Below are 13463 nucleotides of genomic sequence, written 5' to 3' on the forward strand. Positions count from 1 at the left end.
AGAAAAATGTGTCTGCATTTTGTGGAATAAACACAAGATTAGAGCCATCCATATGACACTCATTCAACACAGCAAACAATAGGCACACTGAGGACAGTTAACTGAGCAACGATGGACCATTTGTGAAAGCGAATTCTAAAGAATTCTCCAAACATGGCGAACATATCTTCAGACATGCGTGAGCTTCGTTACATAACGCCTGACTTCTTGCACTGTCAGAGGCTTTGTTGGAGACATGTGGACCTCTTTAGCCCTTATCATGAATTGCTCATTGTTTGAATCAATGATACAGCCCTTGTCGTAGTTGTGATGAAGGGAGTAGATCCAGACGAGGCCAGCACAAAGGGCTGTAATGTCAGCTCGAGAGAGAGGGAGGATGGGAACAAGGCTGTGGAGGCTGGAGAGAGGGACAAAAACATAGCAGGCTGCCAGAGAGTGTGTTATAGTGTGATGAAGAGACCTGGCTCCAAAAACATCTGCTTGTTATTGAGGCCTTGAAATTGAGTCTATATGCCATTGTTTTATTTCTTTAAAAGAACTGAATGCGCAAAGCCTTGATCGCGATGAAACGCACAAAGCGGGTACACAATGTTTCATTAAATAAACCACTGTTGCAGATGAAGGAACGTCATTGCATAGTGTTTTACTAAGAAGCAACATGTTCTTTTCGTTTAGAGGTGATATGATTTAGTTGCTATTGTGGGTGAGATATTGTGATGGAAGCTGACTCATGAATATGCATAAACTTACATTCAAACACACACACACAGGTATTTTTATCATTATGGGGACATTCCATAGACATAATGATTTTTACACTTTACAATTTGTATATTCTATCCCCTAACTCTAACCCTGAAACTACCCATCACAGAAAACTTTCTGCATTTTTACATTTTATAAAAATATAATTTCATCTGATTTATAAGCTGTTTTCCTCATGGGAAAAAAAAAAATGTCCCCACAGGGTGAAAAAATTACTGGTATTATTATTCTTGGGAGGACATTTTGTCCTCACAATGTAGGGAATACAAGGTACACACACACACACACACAGAGAGAGAGAAAGAGAGAGAGGACTTCCCTCACATGAAACCATTTTGCATATTAAGACATTGTGCAACACAGGAAGGTGATTTCAGGTCTTTGCTATTCATGGGAAGACAATTAGCACCCACAATGTAGGCAAAACCCACGCAAAAACAAAAATGAGTTACATTTTATGTTATTTAATTAATGTTTATTGCATTTTTTGAGTGTCATGTGTGTTACCCTGAGGGTATTTTCTCTTTTGCGTTTATGGCCCTGTGCACTATCCTGTGCAAACACAGCTGACATTTTTTGCTGTTAATAAAACCATCTTTATTGTTGATCCCTGACATACACACACACACACACACACACACAGGTTTGTTTTGCTATCTTAGTGAGGACATTCCATAGGCGTAATGGTTTTTATACTGTACAAACTGTACAGTCTATCCCCCTACACTAACCCTACCCCTAAACCTACCCATCACAGAAAACTGTCTGCATTTTTACATTTTTAATAAAACATTGTTTAGCATGTTTTTAAAGCTATTTTAAATATGAGGACTCATGAAATGTCCTCATATTTCATGTTTACGTCGTAATACCAGTGTAATACCCATGTCATTATACAAATTTGTGAATTATGCGCACACACACACACATGCACACACACACACACACACACACAGCTGATAGCAAATTCTTACAGAGAACATAGAGTCCTTTCTGTTAAACATATTGCAAGAGTTAGTCACATCTTAATCTCCAGGTGGTCAAATCTACTTGTGTGGAAACAGATAATTTTTTCTCCCCCTTTATTTTTGAGAAATATGAAAAGCTGACGACAGACAAAGACAACAGCCCCTGTGATTTGAGAAAAAAAAATGCACTCTTCAGAGATCCACTGAAGACTCAAATAAAAATCTCACATCTGCATTTAAAAGTAACAATAGTCTGCATTGTCTAGAAAACAGCATGTAGGCTTGCCTTTTTTAGGACTCATTAGCGTCACATTTCACATGTAAACATGTCCATTCTTATATCATGCATTATCAGAGATCACATTTCAAACATCACATCCTTGCATGCTGGAGGATCGACTGAATACACTGTACTGAAGGCACGATCCAATCAGAATGAGGCCACAGGTATTAACAACCACACACAATGCTTTCTTACCACATTTAGAAGAATATTATTCATCTACTCATGAAGCATCATGTACCAATTTCTGAGCATGTGAACTACCGCTGACAGTGTTGGACTCGTAGCCTGAATGAATGTGCCATAAGCAAGATAAATGAGCCCTCTACCTCCATTTACCCAAATGCTCTTTTGTTCTTTAAGCTCTCTGATGTACGAGGCACTTCATCTCTTTTCTCCAGCCGCACATCATTTGCTGTAGACTGTGAGAGAGATTTCAAAATGGCGGAAAGGTGCTGTCAATTGAACGTGCAAAAACAGATTTCATCAAGGACATTTTGAAAAGTTAAATGACAGTGAAGATCGTCCCCTTGGAATTATAAGGTTCTATCTGACATTTTTTGTCAAAATTGAGTTATTAACATATTCTTATTCTGTGACAACTTATTTACATTTTGTGATGTTTTTTTAAACGTTGTGTACATTTTGGGACTTTTTATTTAGAAAACAAAAGGTTCCATCTACAAAGTTGAATGGAATGCCAAAACTTTGAAGCTCAATATCTCAAAACTGCTAAGAATGCAGATAGAACCTTATAATTCTAAGGGGACAAGTTATGTACACTATACAAAATACCAATAAAACATAGTTAACTGCATTGAAACCATTTAATGTTTCAATATCATACATAAATATCATACATATAAATATCATTTATAAAACGGTTAGTTTCTGTCCTTGATTCTGATTGGTCAAAAGCTGTGTTTTATTGATAAAACCGCTTCACCCAACGGTTCTGTGTATCACTACACAACACCCTTAGCAACCACTCTTAGCAACGTAAACTGTCTGTTCTCAATTGATATTGTTCATTGAAGCTTACTGTATTATGTAGAAGAGTACTGTGAGAAAGAGATCGAGTGAGTGAGTTTATTACCTGCATTCAGATTTAGCATTTTCCTTCAGGTCAGTCCTATGTTCATAATAAAACATGTTTAAATGTCCGATGTATCATCTTGTCCTTTTAAAAGTTAAGGGGTTTTCCCGTGACTGACAGCGCTAGTCAAAGCATTCAGATGCATCTCGTTACGTGTTCACGACAGTTCAGTCTTTTTTCAATGTTATATCTTCGCTACTGACTGACACACTCATAAAGACAGTCTTTGCCTCAATCTAATGGCGTAATAATGTAACTTCTGTTGCTGTTCACGGTCAGGGACTATTTTTTCTGGCGGAAGGAAGGCTTTTAGTGAGTTTACTTCATGAAAGTTGCATTGATACATATTTCTGGCTTTAATATTTGTATTGTGCGGTAACCATTTTATAAAAGCAATAAGGTATGAGAGGCTAGTGCTGTATCGTGAATAAGTCACGGCTGAAGGGGTTTGCAAAGGGGTTTGCTTACATACACTACGGTTCAAAGATTTGGGGTTGGTAAGAATTTTTAATGTTTTTGAAATGTTTATTATGTTCACCAAGCCCTGTTGAAAAAACCAGCATATCCTGTTAAGGTAGGTTTTGAAGCTGGGATGCTGGTTTGAGCTGTTTTATGCTGGTCAAAGTGCTGGTCCTGTGCTGGTCCTATGCTAGTCCATGCTGGTCCTATGATGGTCCTATGCTGGTCCTATGCCAGGACCAGCATAAACCAGCTAAAAAAAAGAATCCCAGCTTCAAAACCTACCTTACCAGCATATACTGTTTTTTCAACAGGGAGGCTGCATTTATTTGACCAAAAATACAGTAAAAAACAGAAATATTGTGAAGTATTATTACAACTAATGTAATTTATTCCAGTGATGGAAAAGCTGAATTTTCAGCATCATTACGCCAGTCTTCAGTGTCACATGATCCTTCAGAAATTATTCTAATATGCTGATTTGGTGCTCAAGAAACTTTTCTTATTATTATCAATGTTGAAAACAGTTGTGCTTGCTTGCTTGCTTATTTATTTATTTATTTGTGGAAACCATGATACATTTTTTCAGTATTCTTTGATGAATAGAAAAATCAAAAGAACAGCATTTAATTGAAATAAAAAAAAAAAATTGTAACATTATAAATGTCCTTACTGCCACTGTTGATCAGTTTATTCTGTCATTGCTGAACAAAAAAAAATCTTTCTGACCGCAAACTTTTTAACGGTATTTTAATTTAATTTATTTATTTGTACAAAACAAAGGGTTTTGAATCAAAAACTCAATTCAATGTTATATATCAGAGAAAAGATAGTGTGCGGGGCTGAATATCCCCTTGTTTGGCTTGGCTGTAAATCTGTAAAACTTATTGTTGGAAAAAGTAGTTGCTAGAAAATCTCATTTTGAAAAAAACTACTATCACTCTACTAAAAAAAAAGTGGCTAATTTATCTACGGCACAACTTTTAAATAGTTACTCCTCAATGGAGGATTGTTTATTTACAATCTCAGTACTTTGTGAATAGAGATTGATGTTCTAATTACACATGATTAACATGTGATTAAATCTTGTAAACAGATCTTTGGTGAAAAAGACACGATCAAGGGTTGAATGAATGTGAGTCATTGCAAATAAATGAGTTTCACCAGAGCTCCACACCCTTCTGCAGAGGGAAAAAATATTCTCATGTTCTGCACTTGATCTATGTGACAATAAATGTGCATTGACATGAAGTCACCTATACATATCTGAATGTCCAAGCAGGCCAAGTCGTGGGGTGGAGCCGGAGTGTACCGCCTCTGCAAACTACATTTATGTGGCTGCACACCAGGGAAAACACTCCCCTACTGCTTAACATGAGAATAACAGTCTACAAATGCAAAACAATTGAGTGTCTGTGTACATCGCAATCTCATGCAAGGGTGAACTGTGTGAGAATGTTATGGCACAGGGTTAAAAGATGGATGGATGGATGGATAGATAGATAGATAGATAGATAGATAGATAGATAGATAGATAGATAGATAGATAGATAGATAGATAGATAGATAGAAAAAGTCTGAAATCTGAACTTTATTCTGTGCCTTTATGGTCTGAACTGTGTATAATGCCATTGTATATAAAACATATGAAAGGACTTGTAAATATTAATGCACCTGTGCACACATTTAGTCATTTTCCTCTCCTAAGACTCATCTAATGTTCTGTAACAATCACCCACACAAAATGAGGGAGTACAATAAGAGACTATTTTAGAATGAATTGATTCAGGATGTTGAATAGTGTCTTAAACAGCACCGGTAATACTAAAGTCTATAAACACGATTGAAACCTACCATTTATGTCCATTTAGGCACTCTGCTAATGCCAGCCTGCCAGTCCTGGCACAGCCTGAGAACAGTTTGTGGTCTGCAGAAATTGCTTAAGGTTGTCCGTGTGCATTCAGCCAGGTCACAGCCTTTCAGGATAGACAGGGCACTTCCGGCTCAGAATGCGGCAAAGATTAGGAATATAACTGGACAGATTTACTGATTTCTAAAAAATATCTGATCATTTTAATCCAAATGAATGTCATCTGGTGTGTAGAGACAAATACTGGCTTGATTTGATCTCTGCTAGACTTATCTCTACCATATTTAGGATTAACAATGATTGAAGGCGTTTGTAAATGGTCATAAGAGTAAAATGTCTGATCTTACAAGTCTGTTCTTACAGGTTGAGCTGTGGAAAGTGTTTCTCCATCAGGAGTGTGTGCTCTTTGTTAAAAAAAATGAAAAAAAGTTGTGACATAGCCATGCACTTCCGCAGGCCCCCCATATGGGTCATATTCATATCATCCAGCAGATCAGTCACATAAGAAAAGAAACAGTCCAACCCACTGAAAATTGCAAAATATACATCACATCCCCCACATTCCTTGGGCCCCTCTTTATTCAAAGCATAATACTGGCTCTTGACCTCATCCTGGTGTTGTTTCTTGTCATCTTGGAGATGCCTACACAAGCTCTCACTAAGTATAATATTTTATATAGTCGATAGTCATCATACACAAAAATTAGGCAAAAAAAAAACAAAAAAACTCATACATGTCTAATTTTGTATACAAATGTGTTTTGGGAGAAACTTGTAATACAAATATTCATAGGAATATTGAATATCATATTTCATAGGAATATTGTTAAATTATTTTGTGTCACCCCAACAGATGTAAACATATGCTCCTGATGTGAAATGAAAAATTCTTTCCTGATGTGAAATGAAAAGGTCTTTCTTGTAAATAAATAAATAAAATGCTTTGAAAATTCACAGTAATTTTGCTGAGGTGTTTACTAAGCAAAATAATGGTTATGGCCAAACTCAAAAAATATCCTTCTAAAAAGCCCTGGATGTCATTTTTAAGATTCATCAGCACTTAAAAATGTGGAACATATAGTCTCAGAGAAAGGCACACACACACAATGAAACAATGGACAAAAAAAAAATTGCTGGGACCCAGGAGGTCAACGTTTTCTTTCAGCGCATAGAAAGCCTTGATTTACACTAATAACATACACTTAGGTGATCTGACTGACACGTTCCCCAAACAACAGAGTGTTACATAATGTGTAAAACCATGTATGTGTTTTCTTAGAAAGGAAAATCTCAATTACACACAGTGCCATTTCTCCAGCCCGGGCGCACAGGACACAAAGCCCTGAGTAGATAGAAATCTCTAGGTAGGAACATAAGTAGGAACGCTGTTCATTTCAAGTGCAAAACAAGCACAGGTTTCACAGCTGGTGCACATTAGAGTGGGACGTGGTGAATCAAAAGGAGGAAAAATGAGAGGGTGGGCACTGGACCATTGTGCAGATGGATAACCGCCTATGCCAACAGAATGTTCCCAAACTAACATTCCTTCTAAAAATACACACCGCGGTGATGGAGCGCCACACACCAGTGACGCGTGAGGAGTCGGACATAAAGCTGAGCTACCGCGAGAAACAAAGTCTCGAAAAGGTTCGCTACTTTGATCATCCAGTTACAAAGATCATAACACCACTGGAGCAAAACAGCAGTTGAAGGGGTTTGAGTTTCGCGAGAGCAAACTCGATCTATCTTCATCTTCAGGCCTCCAGGAGGAGCGGCTTTGATCTGCCTGCTCTGCATGTTTCAGTAGAGGTGACCAACGGAGAGGGAAAACAGTGGAATCGGGGCATGGGGCCAGAATAAGCAGGTCCGCTGGGGAGCTCGGTCAAGATCTTACATATTTATTGCACTTCAGCATTATAGGGCGTCCCAGCCCCTCCTTGCTTGTCTCACAAGTACTGTAGAAAAGCATGTTTTAGAGTAGTAGGGACATCAACAAATGATGAATATCCCATCAGACACATAAACTATCTTAGAAATGTAAGCCATGTTTTAGAACAAGCCTAGTTTTCAAAGAGCATACAACAACCAAGAGGAAAGGTTTTTGCAGCACATGTATCTACTGATTGGTGATTCAGTGGCCTTAGGACAAGCCAGGGGTAGGAAACTCTGGTCCTCAAGATCTGCCTTCCTGCAGAGTTTTGCTCCAACCCTAATCAAACACACCTGAACAAGCTAATCAAGGTTTTCAGGATTGCTAGAAAGCTAGAGGGATGTGAGTTTGATCAGGGTTGGAGGTAGTCTCTGCGGGAAAGTGAATCTCGAGGGTTAGAGTTGCCCACCCCTGCCTTAGACTGCACTGATGGTCCAGTGAAGCATATTTATGATGCACGAGGAAAACAACAATCTGGGAGAGCAGAAAGAAAGCACACAAACAAAACACAATAAGTAACAATAAAACTGTTTGTTCTCTGTCATTGTAAGTTGATCTAGTTTCCTAGTGTGTGCCAGTTTGTTTCCATAGTTACTGGTTAGTTTCACCTGCATTTCATTTAGCTCCATTTGTTTGCCCTGTGATTTAAGCCATTAGTTCCCTTGGTTCTTTGTTCAGTCTCGCTGACGTTGGATGTGATTGTTTTTTATGTCTCCTGTGTTTCTCCTACTGAAACGAGAAAGGATTTAAAGAATAAGTTAAAAATGGATTTGCCCACTGTCCAATTGCTCTGCTTGGAGCAGGGAGATCGCTCCCTTGAGGACCATACATGGGAGTTTTTAGACCTGGCTCATTTAACACACTACCCGGACTACTGCCTGTGCACGTTCTATTATGTGGGGCTTAACATCTCCACCAAGGCTAGATTTTCTGGGAATGGTCCTCGAGGGAGCTTCGCCACATATGTAGGTGCTGGTGAAAAACGCAATGGCATTCACCATCTGCCCCGCTCAGAAGGATGCCCCGCTGCCCTGCTCATCAGCCCCACTCCTCCTGAGTCTATGGGTGCTTCTCAATTCTTATTTGTGCATCCTCGTTTCCTTTCCTCACTTCCTTTCCTCACGTCTTAGCTCCACCCCTTCAGGATGCGAGGGAAGGACACAAGGAAAATACGCGAGGACGGAGGAATTGAATCAAGTGAAATGATATCCTTGCTCCCTTTATCGTCACTTCAAAGCGTCATCAGCTGCACTCGAAGGATCTACCCATATGTTGTTAAAGTTTGGTTATTTAAAAAAATATAATAAATATTAATAAAGCAAGATGCCCCGTTGAAATATGTGAGATGTAAAGTTTATTTAAACTGCAAAAGTAAAGCATACATTTAAATTATTGTGACAGATATGAAGGGGGAGGAGAATTTATATGTGCGTCAGGTTTCTCGACGAGAAAGACTTCCGCAAAGGATACACCTGTGTATCCTCGCTTATGACTCCTCAGGAAGCTTCCTCACTCCTCGTTCCTCGCCTCCTCACGGTGCAATTAGAGAATTGAGATGTCCTTCAAGATGGCTGAGCTCGATTGTTTTCCGGGTCATAGAATGTAGGACGGAGGAGCGAGGAAACGAGGAGGGATATTGAGAAGCACCATATGTTGGTCAAGCCCAGCTTTGTTTCCTGTATCTCCAATTATCCCACCTCCTCAACCAAAGCAAGCCAGTCCTTCAGCCCCAACTCCGCTTCTTTTCAATCCCTCGACTCCCCCTCTGTTGATTCCCCTCTGCTGTGTGGATCTGCTGGTCTGTTTTCCGGTCTCCAGCTCTGCCTTGGCAAAGGGATCCCCTGGCTCCGCCTCCAGCTGCTGGGCCTGACACTCCACTTCGGCTCCGTCAGGCTCTGCCTTGGTCCTCAGTCCCACCTACTTCGCCTTAGACCTCTGGTACCCTGGCTCCACTTTGGTCTCCAGATCCATCGGTGTTGCATGGTCTCATTGACTCTTCAGCTCCGCCTGGGTCTCCACTTCCATCTGTCGTCCCCCAAGGTCTACCAGCCAAGTTTCCACCATGACTACTCCCTGCTTTGACTCCGCCGTTAACACGCCTCCATAGAATGACGTCACACAACCTCACCATTTCACCAGCTGACTGAAAAACTAGCTAGATCGCAAAATGAGCATGACAGAAGCAAACGTTTGGTCGTCAGTTAAAGACTTAAAATTCCAGCATCGATATTTCACCAATGTTTTACAATAAATGTCAGTGAGAGTAATTTAATAATCTGTATCAGGAGCGCACATCAATCATGCTGAATCAAACTGGTATTTACCATTTCACATAAAAAGAGAACACATACCTATTTGGTTGCACCTGCTTCCATTTATTTGCGATCACAGGAATGCACAAAACAACTTTTAAGTACAAAGGCTTACACATTTAGAAAAATATTGATAAAATATCATGTTTACGTCACATTTCTTTAGAAAAAGTAAGCATTTCTATTAATTTTCCATGAAATTATGTGATCTGGGGAGGTTTAAGTGATCTCTCCCATCACTATACTGTTATCCTTTCAGCCAGAGCAACAGAGGGAGCTCACGAGCAGAAAACAGGAGTTATACGTTCTACTAGTTAACCCGAGTGCATGTACATGTAATTTATGATATATACATGTGGATGCATTAATCTGGTATCATCAAAGGCACAAGGAAGAGACAGATATTATGTGAAACCAAATAAATACATGATTATAATCATATATGATTTGTCTACATTCTTCAAACAGCCACTGGTATCTTCCATAAACATATGTGTATTTATCGCAATGGTTAGCATAAGTAGCCTATAACATAGCAAATAAATGTATTTCTGCCTTATATGATGAATAGAATCCCCTACCAGATCTCCAGCAAGTTATTTCAAACACTCGCTGGTGTCTGAAAGTGAGTTTTGAGCTGAAAATTGTTTAAAATGTCTTAAGTGTTGAAGTTAGCTGGTAGCCTGATATAATAACATGGGAAATGAGCAGAGGTGTTGACTGTCTCTCCACTGCCCAAGCCCCAGTATTCGACAGGCCAAAAACCTCTGGCCGTTGGCACCGAGGAGGCCCAACCAAGCCCTGGAAGTGACACCGGAAATGCGACTGGCCCTGGCAGGCACTAGCATGCTCGCTTTTGACCCGGTGGAAACACGGCTGTTGTAAGTTGACCTAGTTTTCTAGTGTGTGCCAGTTTGTTTCCATAGTTACTGATTAGTTTCACCTGCATTTCATTTAGCTCCCTTTGTTTGTGTATTTAAGCCTTGGTTCACTTCTTCAGGTTCTTTGTTCAGTCTCACTTATGTTGGATGTGGTTGTGATTTGTTTCTCCTAAGTGCTGGATTTGTGTTTTAAAGACTGTGCTTGTATTCCCTATCATCATGCACTTCATTACAGGTCCAAACAAATAACTGCCACAAAAGAGCAACAGATAATTAGTAGCACATAATACATAATAAAATAATACACAAAAAGTGTCAAAAAAAACCCAAAACCATTTCCTCGAATAGGAGCTGAATGTGAAAGGCATTAAAAACAACAACATAATCTAAAAATGAAATTAATTTAAAAAATAGTGATTTTGTTTGACAAATATTATAATAGGTTTATAACTAATATTATTAAAACATTATCAAAGATTAATATTTTTAAGTCACAATATGTGTTTATTTAACCAAATCAAGCTTTTCAAGCACTCCCTACGGCAGTTCTCCTTAACTTAAATAAATACATACAAATAAAACTGAAATATATCATACAAATAAACTTCTTTGACACACTGGTATCTTTATTAAGGAAGGTGAAGACTATAACTTCTGTCATAAAGAATTAGATGGAGGTAATGGAGAGAATAAAGGCAGATTCCTTTGGGACGTCCTGTTCAAAAGCCTCATTCAAACACATCTGCTCAAAGCAGTACCCCAGGGTCAGGAAGGATTTCACCCCAATAAAAGAATTCCTGACGTTTCTAATTCAATTATGGGATCTCAGCCCTCAATCTCACTCATCTTTCTTTCTGCTTTGAGCTGTGTCCACTGCATGAGTCAGACATGAAACCTTCATGAAAGATCAGAAATGAGGAAAATATGCAACAAAAAATAAAATGACACAATAGTCCAATTATCGTAAAGCCTTTAGCAGTCTAGGTTTCATATTCCCACACTCCCATGCTCGAAGATGTTTTACAAATACTGATGCAAACAGTCCGATTGTTTTCACACTTGACTGATGTTTATTATTCAGTGTCGACAGTGATGAGGTTCCCAACAACGGCAGGAACAGTGAGAGATGTTTAGTCAGTTCATTCCGCAGCTGTCCGGAATATTCCAGCTGGCCTCTTTTTCCATGACTAAACATTATCTACACCATTAATATGAAGCACACTACACTGTAAGTCACAACACTTACTGGGAACTGATTTTTTATTTTGCTTTAGGAACAATGTCCTGGCTCAAACCTAAAAGAAACGTAGTTACTCAACACCCTCTCAATTTTCAACCTTTAGCACTTTTTTGTGTGCACAGGCTGCTGCAGTGAGAAGGATATCCTTTATCATTTCAAAACATTTTTGATGTGTCTGGAAACTTTCAATCACCAGAGCATGTGCTTGCTTTACTGTGTAAAAAAAGGGGGTCCTAGTTCTTAGGACTGAAAATATACTCATTAACATGAGACTACAATGTACAGAAATGAGTAAGCTTCACTGCAAACACATCACCTGTAGCATGAAAACACCTCCACAGACAAACCGCAGACAACATTATTTTCCCCTCTATTCAAAAACACCTTTCTTAGAAGAAGCAGACGTGCTCATGTGGAAAAAGTTGTTTTATCCCTTTGAATTGCTCTGATATGCCAAGAAGATTCTTTTGATGTAGACATATGCCCATTTGGTTAAATGGTCCTATCCTGGCCCTTATAAAACTCTTCTGCCATGTATTCACCCTCATGTTGTTCCAAACCTGTATATCTTTCTTTCTTCTGTGGAACAAAAAAGAAGAAATCTGGAATACTGTGCTGGTCGTTCATTTCCGTGCAAATACAATGGATGGGGACAGACATAAACAGACATAAAGGCGTAATAAAAATACCATGTCCATATGATTTTCAGATAAATGTCTTCTTATATATTCCATAGAAGAAAGAAGAAAGGCAGTCATACACTTTGGAATGGCATGAGGGTGAGTAAATGACAGAATAACTAGAGTATGGGGCATTGGGGCTAAAGCATATCGACATTTTTTCCAGAAATGTCAGCACTAACCGAATAAAGTGAACCTAAAACACAACATCTGAAGGTATGTCTGAATTATCAGAGTTAGAAAACAACTTCAGGTGTGGACTTGGTTCTGTCCACCGGTTGTTGATTAGATGGAGGCAGATCTGTTTGTGAGTTTGCAGACGACTGTAAAAAAAATGATTGGATAAGTCATGTATCACCAGAAGATGAAGTTATGACATTTTGATTAAGAATTTTGAGGTAAAATAAAACATTAAAACTGAAAATGAATTGTTCACAATAAGATCAATAACACAAAATTAGAAAATAGATTTTTTGCTGACGTTAAGTCTTGTCTAATTTTCACGTTTCTTTACAAAATAACCACCTTCACTCAAATAACCACTTAAAGATAAGCAGATTATCATCAGCAATAACTGTGTAGAATTTGAAACATGTTTTGCTTTAATTAAACTGGGGATTATATTCTGAATCGAAAAAAAAAAAGTAATTTGTCTCACTTTAAACAAGGGGAAAGTCTCTAAGTGCCACACTGTGAAGCTTAACTGTTATATGAAAATTATGGAACATTCTGTTACTGTTCTTATAACCGACGTATCTGATGATCTGTTAACATGACGCTTCCCGGGCGATTACCTTTCACAGATAAAGTGATGACGTTCTGTCAAGGCCAAGCAAAAATATCAACTACTCCCACAAGAGCGGCGGCCTTCAACCTGGGTGTACTGTATTCCGGAGCTGTTATTTTCTTAACTCTGCACGACTCGGCTCTTCAAACAAGCACAGAGCATAACATGTGCAGTTGATTTTGCCTCCACGAG

Source organism: Ctenopharyngodon idella, chromosome 2, assembly GCF_019924925.1.
Source record: "Ctenopharyngodon idella isolate HZGC_01 chromosome 2, HZGC01, whole genome shotgun sequence".
Classification (NCBI taxonomy): Eukaryota; Metazoa; Chordata; class Actinopteri; order Cypriniformes; family Xenocyprididae; genus Ctenopharyngodon; species Ctenopharyngodon idella.